The 14,650-nt window shown below is 43.1% G+C and overlaps 1 protein-coding gene across 3 annotated transcripts in view; it reads left to right on the top strand.

Annotated features, from left to right (window-relative positions):
• Positions 1-14,650, top strand: part of TCF20 (transcription factor 20) — a 213,389-nt gene that overhangs the window by 97,264 nt on the left and 101,475 nt on the right. The window contains exon 1 of one of the 3 annotated variants that reach the window (XM_084627343.1): positions 8,435-8,566. The exons of the other annotated variants lie outside the window; for them this stretch is intronic. The gene's annotated coding sequence lies outside the window, so the exon portion shown is untranslated. Of the gene's footprint in view, positions 1-8,434; positions 8,567-14,650 lie in introns of those variants that run through there. 3 annotated transcript variants of the gene reach the window in all.

Genomic DNA, 14,650 nt, shown 5'->3' with positions numbered 1-14,650 from the left:
GTATGTATGTGTATATATATGTATGTATGTGTATATGTGTGTGTGTATCTATCTATCTAATGAGTGTGAGTACTGGGTTCAGGTCAGTGGTGCTGGTGGTTGTTCCTAGGACTGAATTTTTATTATTTCTGATCACTGGTCATTAAATCATTTGTGCTGCAGTGTTTTTTTTTTTTCTATCCTGGCAAGAATGGAATTCTGGACCTTAAACTTGGCTAAGACCTGTGCAAACTCACTGAGGGCTTAATTTGAACTGTAGCACCTCTTTTACTGGTGAAGATGCATGAGATGGAAAGACCCCCCGGGGCTCAACATTCAGAACCTTGACAAAGACGGCAGTACTGGCAATTTAAAAACAAACAGGAAACCCAACATTTTCCCTGTAGACAAAATCTAATGGTTTCATAAACCTTGAAAGAAAAGTTAAATATTTGTCCCTCAGCTGTGACTACCTCTTCTCTCAAACTTTGCTGGGTCATTAGAGTCCCATGCACCTAGAAAAATGAATTCCTATTTTCATCTCCAAGAGAAACAGTAATGGCCTATAGAAGCAAAGATTTATTATCTTAAAAATTAAGTTCAGTTAACTTAATTGGACTGTTTGTAGATCCTCTTGAGCCTGGAAGTAGGAACTGCCCAGGATGTTACTAACAGCCTGGGACTCTGATCTATGTGTAGGTAATGCTTCTAGGACAGTAGGTAATACTCATATTTTAAAATCAGGTCATTCTGATTACTGTTGCTCCATGTTCCTACTTCAGTTCCAGCACAATCTTAGAAGACTTTGTTGCTAAACTCTTAGAGTCAGGGATTAATGGTTTTTGAAAGGTGAGATTAGTGGCTTCAATACTGCATTGTTTCTAGCCCTTGCAGTTCTTGATATAGCAGATATTAAAATCAGTTGAATTGGAAGTTGTTGGATTTGCGGTTTCTTGTGAAGGGTGGGGGAAGATAAGGCATAAGGGAAATCAGAATATGATGATTTGGGGCAGGAGGGGAGGTGGGGTCCAGTGTTTCATGAGTCACCAGAGCTATAAAATCCTGCTATATGTCATAACAAAACTGCAATTCATTGGTGTGTAACATTAGTTTCTGTCCCTGGAGGTTCCTGAGATTTATTGTATATCTAAATAGTCCTTCAGACCAGGCATAAGTACGGGCCTCTTACCAGACAAGCCAAGAATACCTTCAGCATCCAACAGTCCTGGTCCAGTCCAATCCACCTTGCTTACCCTCCACCTCCTGCCATAAGCCTGTCTCAGATGCTTTGTAATGTACCTAAACTTCTGTAATTACATAGAAGTGGGGAGTCTGTTATATACTAAGAGATCAGTGACGTGGAGAACCAACCCTACACCTTCTAACAGAAAAAATACCCCCAAAGAAGTTTTTGATCATCTGATATTCAAAACAACTCTTGCATACATGTGCGAAGAAACCAGTGGGGGAATGGAAGTAGGAATCTAATCTCCACTGTCTCTAAAATTTGAGATCCTATGTTATGGGGATTTAAAAATGGGGAGATCCTGTCAAGTCTGGAAATTCCCACTCCCCTGTGGGCAGAAAAACAACAACAAAGAAAACCCCTGTTAAAGGCAAACACATTTTAAAATCCCCTTCTATAAAACGTGTTCTGGCAAGGCAGAGTTGGTTTTCATAAGACTGTTTTAAGAGATGGGTGGTGGTTCTAATATTTTCTTCTTTTACTATTTTGATATGTTTAGTGATTCAGATAATGAGGATTTATTGATATAATGGTCTCTTCTGCCTCGCTGGAGAATGTCTTGCCAGTGAGCCATAAATTTTGTATGGCTTAGTATTTTAAATTCACACACTTAAAACATCTTCATGGATATGGGATAATTTTCCCTCAAAAGTTCAGCTCCTCTTCCTAGAGTCAGATTCCTTTGTCTGCGACATCAAAACCACTTCCACAGCAACCGAATTCTGATATTGCAAATGGAGGTTTCTGACAAGAAGTGAAGGGAATAAGCAGCAGAAGCTGAACAGATCTGAAGGGGGAAAAAAATCTTATTTTCATATGCTAGTTCCTTGTAAAAGAGAGATGGGGTGAGAGGAGTATTGAAATATAAAGCGAGAGAAGCAGAATTCTCTTCTATATTTCAGTTTTTGACTTTTTTTCCTCTCATGACACCCACATTCAGCCACTTGTATCAGCTTCTCCTTAGGTATGCCCCAGAATTCTTCACTCTGGCTGATTTGATATTGCAGCAATTGGACTGCAGGCCTCAGCACTGTGGCTTATGGTGGTGCCCCTGGTGTCTGAAGGAGAGCCATTTCCAAGTGGTGGACCAAGTCATGACCACCAGGTTGAGACTGTCTGCTCTACATAAAATATTTCCACGAAGAAGCTAGACTTTTTGACTAGTATCTTTTAGGGAGTCTAATGCCAGTGAATTAATGAGGGAGGAGCCCTCCAGGCTCTTACCACAGAGTCCTGAGAGAGATTGAATACTGCCCCTCCCACCAGTGGTCAGATGTAAGACTTTTTAGTTGAATCACTGTAAAAAGAGTAGAAGGAAGAAATGGGAATAGTGCTAGAAAATACTAATGAATGCAGCCATACTGATGTTTGTCTCACTTCAAGACAGACAAACTGCTGTTGCTTTGAATTTGCCTAAAGAATTAGCTGTCTCACAACTAGTGTTTCAGTCCACGGTAGTGTGGTCTATACGTGACTAATCTTGCTGGCCTCTTTTGTATTAATATCTAGTTTTTTCTCTGGTGCCCGTGCCCATCCCCATAGCATCTAAGTGCTATAGATAAAAGTTGTACCAGTAACATCAAGAGTGTGTATGCTGCATAGTATAGAGTGAAAGGGGAAATAATTTGATGGGATAAAGATGCTATTTTGGAGAGGGAATGCAGTGTATGTGCCTGGGAGAAATCTGTATGCTCCGGTCTCTGTGTGGAATAACATCAGCCTGCCAGGTGCTGCCAGTTCAGCACTTTTCAGCGTCAAACTTTTTCTCTAAAAACTCCACCTCAAAGAATCTCACCAACCACCTTCAGAAATCCTCTCCCCCTTAGAAACACCTGTGTGGTCTGATGTCTTCCAGTCCACAGACAGAGGGAGTTGCTGAGAGTAGTTAGTGATATTTTTATAAAATGAATCCTTTAAGAGGCTGATTTTGATGCTGAATTGGCAGCACCTGGACACTGATGTACTCTAGGTACAGAAAAGGCCCAGGAAAGACAATATCCCCACCCTGTGCACCTCAGCCATGATCTGGCACAGCCACCTTTTAAGGTACAAATGTGTTAGACACCATTGTTTCTATCCTTTTTCTCCCTATAGATGGATACCCATGACTTTTGCATGTGGTTGTGACACCCCCCCCTCCCCAGCTCTTAATATATGTTACTGGAGTGTGGTCATGACTGAGTAACTTCTGACCCATGGCTAGATCAGAATTGGTGACCTCCATGTCTAAAGGAGACTATCTCATCTGCAGTTGTCAGTCCTCTCAGGGTCAGAGGGAATTTTCAAATCCCCATGAGAACTTGTGTCCTGTGAGAGACAGGAATGGGATTTGTAGGGTAAACCTGATACTGAAGTAGCAGATGGAACCTGAGAATACTAAAGTGACCAGTGCTATTTAACCTGTGAACTTTGATGGCTGCAGAAGCAGGGAGAAATTTACTTGAGCTTTCAGTGACTACTTAAATGCCTTTACTTTTCCCAGGATTCTTTGAGTCTCCATGCTAAAGGGTTCAAATGTTAGCTGTCACGTTGCCTCTCATCCCACCCTCATTTATATACAAGTATTCTCAAACTGAGGCTTCCTGATGGGGATGAGGAAAAAGGAATGTATGGAGAAAGAAGCAGGTTTTGGAGGGTAATAAATGGAGGGAACGGGAGATGCCATTGTGTGTCTATAGTTGAGGTTGTGTAGACATTTGCACTAAAAGCAGGTACTTAGGTCTTTCTTATGTATGAATAATATAGTATATCCTCTCTATGTACAGCACTTATTGTTGGAGTACAGAATGAATTTTCTGAGAATTTACAAGCACATCTGTTGATTAGTTTGTTATATTAATTTTAAGATGGCCCCTTAAGAATTTCTTTTTGGCTATACCTAACAAATCTCTCTCTCTCTCTTTTTTTTTTTAAACTTTGAAAAGTGACTCGCTTCAAGTATAGATGGTTACTTATGGCCTTGATCCTGCAGTTAGATCTGCACAGGTATAGGGTTTCAGCCACATGGATCTGATTATAGGACTGGGGCCTAAGTGTCTTAATGGGTTTAATTTTTAATTAGTTCTATTAGCCATAATTATTTCTATGTTGAAATTATTGTAGTCCAATGGTTGTCATTCAGTGGATTCTGCAGAATCTAAGATTTCTTTCCTCTAAAGAAAAAGAATTGTAGCCCTCAGTTGTGAAGAAAAACTTTATACACATCAATCAAATGTAAATTGATGCATGGTTGTCTTCCTGAGTGTTCAGACAACCTAAAATAATATCACTGAGGAGTGAACTGCCCCATTCAGCTCAATAGGATCGTTAACTCTGAAACCTAAAGATCACCATTTAGAAGTCAATGTTGTTAACTACTTACTTGCTGATTATTTTAGCAGAAACAACCTGCTGATATGATAAATGAGGCTTTGACACTTGTTATGAAATCTCTCATGGATGAGCAGCATAGTGTCAGTAGTTCTTGGACTTAGCATACCACGTCTAAAACTCAAAAGTACTTGCCATATCACCTTGGTAGCTTTAATTAGCATAATTACAACGGATACTTATTCTAATACTTTACTATAAACCAACCTAGTTATCACCAGTTGTACATACACTATGTCACCAGTTCTCAAACTATGGTACATCATCCCCAAATTTACTAAGCACATACTCTTTTTAAGCCCAAAATGAATTTTATAAGAATAAGTAAATGTGTTGATTAGTTTGAGTTGCAAACGTTTAAAAATTACTCCTCCTTGTTTCTTTTGACGCATCTGGTAATGGCCATTGCTGGAGAGAGGAATTTCCATGTGGAATCAGACCAGTGGTCCCCTAGTGCAGTATCATATGTTCCTAATTATTTTTTTCAGTCTAACTTTTTTTGCATCTTTAACCAAGAAATTCCTGATTTTTTAGAAGATTATAGATTGTTTATATGTTCATAAATCAAAAATATGCACACCATACGTACATTAATTTTTACAAGAAATCAGCCTAAATAGAAAGTTATCTTAAACATCATGGCCTATAAATAGCTTTGTATTTTATGTATTTTAATATCTATACAAAAAAAAATCTATCCTCCACTCTAAACTCTCAATCCATTAATACCCCTCCCTCAAGATAACAGCCCTTATCATGGTCTTCCATCTCCAACAGCTTTTTAGCATCCTCTGAAGGCCAACAAGATTTGGGCTATATCATACCAGGGAAAGGTAGGTTCCAAAGTGGAGGGTTCCTCATGGTGAACACACTGCCAGAAGCTGTATCACAGGAACTCCAGCTTGAGCACCTCAACTAACCACCCTTGTGGCAGTATCACTGGGAGAGAGGCATTTCTCATGGCATTTTTTTGCAAACCATTCAGGGGTTTATAGGTGAAGTCATTAAACTGTATCTAGAAACCAATAGGTAACTAATGCAGATCAGAGCACTGGTGTAATGTGTTTTTGGAGAGATTCTGTTTCATAAGATGGCTCCTGCCTTCTGAACAAACTGCAGTTTCCAGGTAGTTCATGTAGAGAGCATTGCAGCAATTTAATCTGAGGGAGATAAGGCATCATAGATCACAGCAGAAGGTTTGCATCAGAAAGGAACAGTTGCATGCTCCTGACAAGTCAAAGATTGTGGGAGAAGACACCTTACCAGAAACTTTTGCTATATGATTAGGCATGGGAGAATAGATTTTTATTTTTTATATAATTTTGATGGATAATATCAGTTTGTATTTAAGCATTTCTTATTATTTTTTCCCCTATTTAAATTTTCACTGTTGCAGGAAATTTTGGGGGCGGGAGGCAGACAATTTTTAATGACAGTACATGTTGAGATTCAAAAAGTTAAAGATTTATAACTGTTAAATCACAAATTGTCAACATCACATGTCAAAACATACAAAGTAAATATCCTTAAATCCAACTCCAGTAAGTTCTCAAGCTGCATTTTTCTTACTTCACCTGTCTGGAAAAAATATTTCCATTAATAATAAAAATTTACATCAGTTTGTTTATGTGTACAGTTAAATTGACTTTGACTAATAAAAATCTAATTCTTCCTACCATATACAGGGTGGTCTAACAGCAGCTGTGGATTCAGTAACACCCCCCAAATTGCTAAATTGAGTGACAAATGGTAGGCACTTATAATCAATAAAGTGGGGTAGATATATTTTCTGGTTGCCTCCCCCAATCTATTGCCACAACTTCAGTCTTACTTAGACTGCACTTCAGCCTGTCTCATCTAGGCCCCAGTCTCACCTATAATCACTTTTGACAGAGAATGCATTGTACAGTGTAATTTTGAAATTTTTACTGGCTGAGCTATAAGCAAGGGTCTACTTCCAGAGTAAGGCCTACAACAAGGGATGAGGGTCTTGTGAGCAGGGCTTGGGGAAACTTAACTGAAACCATCGTATTTGCTCTGTAAAACTCCTTCTAGAGAGATTTAAATGATTGAGTTTTCTCTGCTGAGTACTTAAAGATTCTCTACCTGACAGTATTTTGCATTTTCACATGAAAAGCTATGAGTGGCAGATGGAGGAGGCTAGAGTGTCTCAAAGCTTCCTTCACTGACATGCAAATTCTAAAGGGAGAAGATGATTATCTGACAGGCTTTGCATCCGTGCTTCCCAGCTGGCCCTTCCACCAAGCTCCATGTTTCAGTCCCCTACACTAGTATGCTAATTTTTTGTACACTAGGAAATACCCACACAAAACCTTGAACTTATTGCTCAAGGTGGGGAAGTACACTTAATCACCCTTAAATTAAAGATTTGTATGAGATATTACAAGAGCATTTAAAAATTGTTTATTTCAAATTGTTTCTGAAAATAGTATAGCACTTGTGAAAGTGAAGAGCTGATACTACAGGCTGAAGTCATGTATAAAGCAGATAGGCTTTATGTAAGTTTTCCCCCTTCACTTTCAGGTCTGGTGGCGTACATTAGATCTGAATTACACCCTACCTGCTGCTTCCTGGGCTCTCTACAGCTGTACTACTGTACTGCAGTGTTGCTCTGCAGTACCTTGCTCCTTAAAAGAGCACTGTACTTTTGGCCAAAATTTAAGGGTTAATGTATAATGCCCTCACTAGAAAATGTTACTGACCACTTTTGATTCCAATGAAAATGCACAGAAGTGAGTAGTCCAGCTTTCATGTTCCAGCTGAGTGAGGTACAAAAAGAGACCAAACAGCATCGATTAGATTCTAAAGTGACTCAGAAAAATCAGAGCTTTAAAAATTCCGTAGTAATGTCACCTTAGCACAACTTACAAATGGAAAATTGAAGTTATTTTTGTCAGGTAAAGGGGCAGCAGCAGCAACATAGTTGAAGGGCCTAGACCTGGCCCCAGCCCAGCCTTACTGCATCCCCTTTTCATTGGGGGTTAGCGCTGGGAGCGGTGCTTAAGGAAGACTTTGCAGCAACCTCCAGTCCTGAGCTTTACTGCGGGCCTGTAAAGCAGGCCAGCACCAGTAAACGCTGCTTAAAAGGTCACTCTCACATGGTGCCCCAGCCTGTGCCCGGCCCCGGGAGCCCTGAGCGTTAGCAGAGCCTTGGGAAGGCAGGGACGGGGGAACTGCTTGCAGGGCGCTGAAATGGGACGGTCCGGGCTTGCTCCTAGCCCTGATTTCTCTGTGCGCGGGGCAGCCGCAGAGCCTTGCCCGGCACACCCCCGTTTCCCCCAGGAGCTCCCAGCGATTAGCGCCGCTGCTGCCGCCGGGCCACGTGCGTCTCGTTCTCTACCGAGCCACCTGCCCCCACCCAGGGCAGGGCTGGAGCCCGGGCTGGGCTGGGCTGGGCGTCCATTGGGGGCCGCTGCACGCAGCGTGAAAAGCACCAGCCGCCTCTGCCCCGGGGGCCACCGGGTGGTGGTGGGGAAGCTGGAGAGAGGAGCCTGGCGCGGAGTTGCGCTACAGCCGCCGTTTGCTGGAGCCCCTCACCCGCGGGGAAGTGGCACCAGCTGCCCCGAGCCAGCGGTGCGCCCGCCGGGTACTGGGTGACGCGGCCCCTTTAAACAAGCGCGTGGGGGGGGGAGGTGGTTGCAGCCCCCACGCCCAGCACACACCTCGAGAGCGCGCGCGCGCGCACGCACGCGCCGCCCTCCTCCTTGCCTCCCTGCCCGGGACCTGCCGCCGCCTCGCGCTGCTCCCGCTGTTCCACCACCTCCCCATTGGCTGGGCGGGGTCAGCTGACCCTGTGTTATTTCCTGTGTGTGAGGGGAGAATGGAGCGAGAAACCCCCGAACCGCCGCCGCCGCGGAGCCCCCCCCGGCCTGGAGCGGGGCCCCGCCGCCCGCGCCACTGAGAGACCCCGCCCCGCGCTCCCCCCTCCGCGCCGGGGAGGGAGGGTCGCAGGTAACGGATCCCCTCGTTGCTCCGAGGGGACCCTGCCCCGGGGGTGGGGGAGGGGGCGTGTGCGCGTGGGAGGGCGGTGGCGGGGCCCGGGGGGGGATGATTCACAGCGTGCGGCCCAGTGGCTGTTAGTAGGGCCCGCCCCGCTCCCCTTGGCTGACGATAAAAACCCGGTTACAAACAGGGGTGCCCAGGGACTCGGATTCGGGGCGGGTGACGAAGAAGGAGGGGGTAGGTGGAGGCGGGATGGGAGGAGATAGGAAGGTTCTTCTGGTCTCACCCTCTTCAGATTTAGTAGAATAGCTTCTTCGTTCAAAAGAGAAAATTGAAGTGTCCCACGCCTCTTTACCTTCTGACCCCCAATAATTATTTGTTTTAAGACTAGTGAAGTTTGAAGTGGGGGTGAATGTGGTGTTGTGCTAGGGGGTGTGTGTGTTAATGATTAAAAAAGAGAGAGAGATGCACACTATATGCAAAGCAGAGGAGATGGGGTGACTGTATTATGAATACATTAAGCATGTAGTTAGCAGCACCTTGTTGCCTTCGGGATGGGCAATCTAGAACCGATCACTCACAAGGTCTCATCAAAACAATGGGACTGGGCTTCTCTGAGGAATGAAGAGCATACTTCCTGAGTGTGTTGTGTTGATGCCTCTCCTTTTAGCTAGAAGTTGTATTTACAGTGGTGCGGCTGCCGGGTACTGCGTGGTGTGGCCCCTTTAAACAAGCGCGTGGTGGGGAAGGAGGTGGTTGCAGCCCCCATGCCCAGCACACACCTTCTGTGATCTCTTGTCACAGAAAGTGCCTTATTCTCTACCCACCATGGGAAAGAGAAAGTTATAATGTATTAAATATGCAAGGGATAAGATAGGTGAAGATATCTCTTATTGGACCAACTTTGTTAGTGGAAGTTACAGGGTTTTGAGCTACACCAAGCTCTTTCTTAGGTGTGGGGAAGATCTGCTTCCTTTCCCAGACCTTAAGAAGACCTTTGTGTAGCTCAAAACCATGTAGCTTCCATCAACAAAGTTGGTCCAATAAAAGATATTTCATCACCAACCAACATTGTCTTTTTCATATCCTGGGACCAACGTTGCTACAACACTGCAAACGTTAGCTGTGCAAGTTAGGTAGGTAGATTGTATTGGGATTGTAGATTGTAAAAGGGTGCAGTGTGAATCAACAAGTGATCCATTGTGGCAGAGTCAGGGGAAACTTTTCATCCAGGCAGCTTTCCCCCATGCCTTCATGGTTGTTCTCTATCCTTTTCCATACTCAGCACAACACTGGTGTCATGCCACGTTTGAGTGTAAATTGGCCCACAGGCACTGGCTTCCTTCCGGGGGGAGGGATAGCTCAGTGGTTTGAGCATTGGCTTGCTAAACCCAGGGTTGTGAGTTCAATCTTTGAGAGGGATCTGGGGCAAAAATTAGGGATTGGTCCTGCTTTGAGCAGGGGGTTGGACTAGATGACCTCCTGAGGTCCCTTCCAACCCTGATATTCTATGATTCCTATAGGCCCCGGGGGGATGCTTAACCCCCTGCTCTGCCACAGGCCCAGCCCCCTTTCCTCAAGCTCCCACCCTGCCACTTCCCAGCCCTGCTCAGTCCCTCCCCCAAGCACACCCTGTCCCTCTCCTCCCCCTCCCTTCCAGTGCCTCCTGCATGCTGTGGAACAGCTGTTCTGCAACATGCAGGAGGCACTGGAAGGGAGGGGGAGGAGTTGATCAGTGGGGCTGGTGGGAGACTCTAGCGGGGAGTTTCGCTGCCTGTCGGTGCTAAGCACCCTGTAACTTTTTTTTTTTCTGTGGGTGCTCCAGGGCTGGAGCACCCACGGAGTCAGTGCCTATGAACTGGCCTCATCTTTAGCCCTCAACATGACAACCCTTCCAGTATGATGGGGGCGGGAGGGCAGTTTGACTAGGCCACACCCTTGCTCTTTTTCTGATGTGTCGTTACTTGCTCTTTTATTTAAAAAGAGGTTGGGGGCTTAGAGATTTGGGAATAGTATGCTCATATCCTCAGCAATTGAAACGTTACAATCTGCTGACTCATCAGTGGATAACTGTAATGAACTATTTCAGAGTAGCAGCCGTGTTAGTCTGTATCCTCAAAAAGAAAAGGGGGACTTGTGGCACCTTAAAGACTCAACAAGTGAAAAATGTGTTAGTCTCTAAGGTGCCACAAGTCCTCCTTTTCTTTTTGTAATGAATTAGTGGTTCTTAGTACATTTCCTAGTGGGCAGGTGCCCGCACCGCAGTCAGATCTTTTGGCCAGTCTCAGTCAAGACTGAGTGGGATAATGGAGGCTGAACTCCTTTCAAGTTCGGGTTCTGATGCATCATCTGGGCCTTGTGTGAGAGAAGCTGTTTTCTTTTGGGGACTTTCAATATGGCACCTTTCACCATCACAGGTTTTTGGGGTTTTTTTTAAAGAGTGGTTTTGAATTTTTCAGTTTATTAAAAAGCTTATTGCACCTACCTTTTTTTTGGTTGAAGAGTTCTCTGAACCCAGCACCTTAAATGGGTTTTCATATTTTTCTAACACAACTTGGATTATATGTATCTGTATTTTTGTCTGCTGTATCTTCTCAGTAAGGTCACTTGACATGACAAAAGAGGGGCAGTGACAGCCCTGTTGCTCTGTAGAAGGGACTGTGATGAGAAGAGGGTGTTTGGCTGGCAGGCTAGTCATATATTCCTTGATTGATAAACTTTTGTTAATGGTCTGAGGAAAGCAGAATAGCATTCAACCATTTCAGTAAACTCCAGGCCTTCAGAAAATGGATCACTTGTTTACCCATGGCAATGATTTGCAAATCTGATGTTACTTCTGAATAGTATTATGATACCATCGCTTAGATCAGAGTGTGTGACTCGCAGCTGTATAATCCCAGTAGGTGAGGATGATGTTTGGGTGCCAGCACTCTTCCATGTGATCTTGGAGAATCTGGTAGCCTTGTGTACCTGCTGTACTCTCAGACTCAGGTATCTGTGAGAAACCTTTGGATATTCTGACAAGTTAGGTTCTTCCCAACTGGCTGCTTATACATCCTGATAGTGCCCCATTGCATTTATTTCTCTGGTAGAAAAAGTTAAGTCTCTGTTTGACAAAATGTAAATTTGGACTTTGATCTTTAAATCAGGTTCCAGGGGCTTTAGGAATGATGGGACCTTTGTTTGTGCTAAAACCTGCCCTTAAATGAACCTTTATGGTCCCTGGGCAGATTATAAAGGAAAGTCCCCAATGCGAAGAGACCAGTCCCCTGCAATGGAGCATCTGAAGAGAGATTCTTTTTAAGGTGACCTAAAAACCAGAAAAGTAATTAGGTTTGTGCTTTTCTTGGTGCTTTGATACATAAAGAAAGCCTGCAGGGTGTTTGTAAGCAGGGTTTAAAATAAATTTTAGCTAAGGATTATTAGTAATGTCAAGTTTTACCTCTGATGGTGTACTCATTGGAGGTCTTATGTGTGTGGGGAGCTGTCTCAGCCCTTCATTGGCTAGGTGAAGATGTCCTTACATAACTTTTCTTCCAGCTCTTTGAAAGGATGTTCAGGTTTGTTTAATCTATTTAAAAGTAACATCATCGGTTAATTCAATTTCACTCATGATGTCTTGGTTCTGTTAGTTCTCCAGATATCTATAGTCTTCAAGAAAAAGAGGGATGGGTAAGACCTGTTTTTTTTCCCTAAAGCAGAAACAAATCTTTTCATGTGTCCTTTCATGCCTTTATACATTATTAAAAAGAAAAGCAGTGCATGGTCCTATTATTTTTTTCCTTCGCAGGTCATCTTTAACTAAAGCCCTTGCAGAACTAAATGACAATGGGTGCTCTTCTTGGAGGGCCACTTCGTAGAATTTGTACTGCACAATTCCTGTTGCTCCTGTTGCAGCTTGAAAGTTACTATCTGAAATGAGGGTATAATATGTAATCGCCTCAAAGGGTTTCATACTGCTTGCTTGATTTCCCTATAATGTGAGACTGTTGGGTTGGGTATATCTAGGCATTTATAGCTGGCTCATGCATATCTCTAGGGTGGCTTTTTAATTGGAATGTATATTTTAGAAAAAATCTTTAAACTAGTTCAAGTAAACTTGATGCTTATGAAAGGCACTGGACTAAGAGTTTGAGCATGAAAGCTTTTAGGTAAACAAAACAACCCTGGCTTTCCACCACCATCACCTAACAGAGTCGGCAGTGCTAGTTTCTCCAGCACCATTGTGCTTCTGACCTGATCATGAGAGGATTTATTTTTACGCTGTTTAGTCCTATGTTTGGCCTTTTCTAACGCTGAAATGTTAGGGGCCATGCAAGGATCTAAGTAGACTGCTGACTACTTCCAGTTGCAGTAGTGGCTTTTGTGAAGTAGACTTTATCCACAAGTAGTTACTGAATTGAAATCAACCATCTCTTCTCATTCAAGTCGTCAAGCTGTCATCAATGGCAGTATTTTAATCACAATTATTCCATGTTGGATTTAAGTCTTTTTGAAAATTTTACTGTTTTAGATGTGGACTTTTTTGTAATACTTTGGTAAATATGGCTTAAAACGATCTAAAATATTTTAGAACGGTTTTGTTTTGATATCCCTTTTCAAGAGAACTTTTATATAATGATTTTATGAAGTAAAGAGTTAATTATATGGGGAGCTAAGCAGAATCTAAACCATGGGCTGTGTACATATCCCTCTTAAACAGTGTTGCTACTGTGAAGAACGAGCACAACATTCCCTACTTTTGACATCTTGAATGGCTGTGTACAACTTAGCTGACTTTTCTCAACCCTAAACTGCAGTACCCCTTGCTCTCCTAGTCCTGGGTTCCCTCGCAGCTCTCCTGTTGGACCACAGTCTTGACCTATAGTATCCTGCGTTGTTCTGGTCCTAAACTTCCATGGACAATTTGCCAGTACATCTCCATGCTAGTTTGCAGAGCCTGGCTGTTCCACTCCTTGCTCTCTTGAGCTGATCCTGTCGATTCTATTAATTTGCTGTGGTTTTGTAACATCCAGGGTTGGGTACTAAGTTGAAACTTGCCAAGTTGCTATGAGTGATCTAAACACTAACCCAATATGTACTTGGAACATGGACTCAGTGAATCAAGAATTTCCCCCCCTGCACTAGAAAAAATAGAGGAGTGCTGCAGAGACAGTATGCTGAACTCTGAGGGTGCAGTGTTCCTTGTGTCTGCTTGGTGAGTGTAGGTATAGAAAGAAAGTAGAAAAGCTTGTGGTCTCAGAGAACTTTTTCCAGGAAGAATAGTGTCTGCAATTCAGGCTTTAGAGTTGGGTGGTGCTTATTGGGGATGTGTGGGAGAGTGGATGGAATGTGAACAATTTATTATTAATCTAAATCTAGAAATACTTTAGCATGAGAGCATTCATTACATTACCGTATCATGTTATGTAGTCTTGTCTTGGCATAGTTGCAAATGCATTGTTTTCTATGTAAGCTGATTTTCTTCTCGTTTTCCTCTTTCTGTGTAGTGTGTTTTTACAGTTACCAAAATAACTTAAAAAATCAGTGTAAATAAAGCCATGAAGACTTAAGGCTGAGGCTGACCACTCATCCTAAATTCATTCTGTTTTTCTTGAATGGGGCAAAAATTGTTTGATTCTATGGGGGGAAAAATAACACTGCCCATCTTAACTTGCTCTCCCTCAAACTGGAGTAAGAAATGCTAGAGGGACTGGCAAGCACCTGCTTATGAGATAGTTTAATGGCAGTGAATATGGGACACTTTCCCTTCACTTTTGTTCCACTAGGTTAGTGGGGAGGGTGAGGAAAGAGTTGAAAGGTTCTTCTTCTCCCTAAGGGCTTTGTTTGAAATCTGTTGAGACTCAATCTGTCCTAGAATAGTTGTTCCATTTGAAAAACGCTGATATTTTACTTGGCTGTGTTTCAAATATAGCAAGTGGAAAGAAACAAGTAAGGTGACTCTTCCTCTCTCCATTCCGTCCACATGGTGTGTGTGTGTATGTATGTATATCTATCTGTCTATCTATCATAATGTCACACACAAATGGAATACATGATTACTTGATGTAAGGGTTTTATCATCCTGGATTAAGGTGTCACATTACTGCTGTG

The sequence above is a fragment of the Lepidochelys olivacea genome (assembly GCF_965140295.1).
Source record: "Lepidochelys olivacea isolate rLepOli2 genome assembly, chromosome: 1".
In the NCBI taxonomy this organism is placed as follows: Eukaryota; Metazoa; Chordata; order Testudines; family Cheloniidae; genus Lepidochelys; species Lepidochelys olivacea.
Note: the sequence above shows the minus strand (reverse complement) of the source record. Positions and strands in the feature narration are given on the sequence as shown.